General features: G+C 39.8%; 1 non-coding gene across 1 annotated transcript; it reads right to left on the reverse strand.

Annotated features, from left to right (window-relative positions):
* Positions 1 to 102: 102 nt before the first annotated feature.
* On the reverse strand, positions 103 to 175 carry TRNAR-UCG (transfer RNA arginine (anticodon UCG)). Its single transcript has one exon. It is a non-coding gene; the product is annotated as a tRNA-Arg (tRNA).
* Between the last annotated feature and the right edge of the window lie 1,534 nt (positions 176 to 1,709).

Here is a 1,709-nt window from a genome sequence, read left to right on the forward strand (position 1 = left end):
TTTATTAATGATTAGTAATGAGAAAGTGAGGACTACAAGAGTATTGGAAAAGACTTTTTCCACTCTGAATGTAAAGCAGATTGTGTGACCATTGGCCAAAAACAACCACGAAGGGACTCGAACCCTCACTCTTCTGATCCGAAGTCAGACGCCTTATCCATTAGGCCACGCGGTCATCCGTCCACCTGAGATGATTTTTATCATGTAGGTGGTATGCATGGATGGAGAACATATTATTGAAAGGTATTCAGGTTTACATCCCATAGTGTTCTTTCAGCTCTTTTCGCTGGAAGCACTTTTTTGGAATCTATATATTGAGAATTTTATGAGTACGATATGCTTTTGTTTTCCTTTTTCCATACAAACCTCTTTCCTCATGAGTTTAAAGCTCATTTGTATTCTCTACATAGCTCTGGAAGTTTCCAGACGTGGAGTGAAACTGTTTTGAAAGTAGGACAAATTGCTCCTTCCTGCATATGCTAATTTTTCACACTCACATAGGTTGTATACATTTTATGTATCCTGGCTTGACCTATTCAAGTAGCTGAAAGCCTGTCACCACCTCTAGAAACAAGATTCACACCAATCCAATTCAAATCATTTTTTCCAAAGGAATATGTTCTGGCCGGTCGAAAATGCATCTCACAAAAATAGGCATTTAAAAATATACTTTGCAGTTTCAGAACCCTAACATGACTGTGAAGTGTACACAAGTAAAACGGGACAGTTTCAAAGTACCTAATCCCTCATAAACTTCTGAGAGGAAGCATGTAATAAATCTACCTAATTTTCTGGAAAAGAAAGAGGCAGGATTTTTGTTATCACCCCAGATGGGACTTGACCCCACAATCCCTGGCTTAGGAGGCCAGTGCCTTATCCATTAGGCCACTGAGGCACACATGCATAGCTCTTTACTAGAGGCATTATTTAAATGTATTCTATGGTCAGACACCGGTGTGTGCACACAGGGCATTTCTCACTTCTCTCTATAAGTAAACATCCCATTTTCATCCTCTTCCATCCCCGACTTTAACACTCTCTTCTATGCTATAATGGAGAATTTGCAATTTTAGCAAGTGGAGAGAAATTGGAGAACCACTTTCGACTCCACACTTCTTCTTCACTTACTTCTTTTCTCAATATACTGGGCTTAGAAAATGGTATCAAGCCATCCTTATCATCAGTAGGACACGGAAAGAGGCACTAAGTCTCCTAACCAAGTTCAACCACACTCTGCAACTTAACCATTGCACTACAAATTAGGCAACGGGGGCATCAGCAAAGGCAGCCAATGTGCCGATCCTTTATACATTTTGTGTAGTACTTTTCTTACTCGGAGGCAAAATCAGCACTTTAACTGCCCAAATCATACAGATTTTACACATGTACCACTCTATGCACACATAGGCACACACCTTGCAGTTCTTCTACACACACTTAAGCTAAAAACCCATTCTGTCACGTCAAAATTCTGCAAACCTATTACATATTCAGTGCGTCGGCATAGAAGCACTTTTTAATGCCACTAAAATGCACAAGTAGTTAGACTGAAGATGCAACCTGAATGAGTTTACAGTATGTACTCCACTTTATTAATGATTAGTACTGAGAAAGTGAGGACTACAAGAGTATTGGAAAAGACTTTTTCCACTCTGAATGTAAAGCAGATTGTGTGACCATTGGCCAAAAACGACCACGAAGGGACTCGA

The sequence above is a fragment of the Triturus cristatus genome, chromosome 4_1 (genome assembly GCF_964204655.1).
Source record: "Triturus cristatus chromosome 4_1, aTriCri1.1, whole genome shotgun sequence".
Taxonomy (NCBI): domain Eukaryota; kingdom Metazoa; phylum Chordata; class Amphibia; order Caudata; family Salamandridae; genus Triturus; species Triturus cristatus.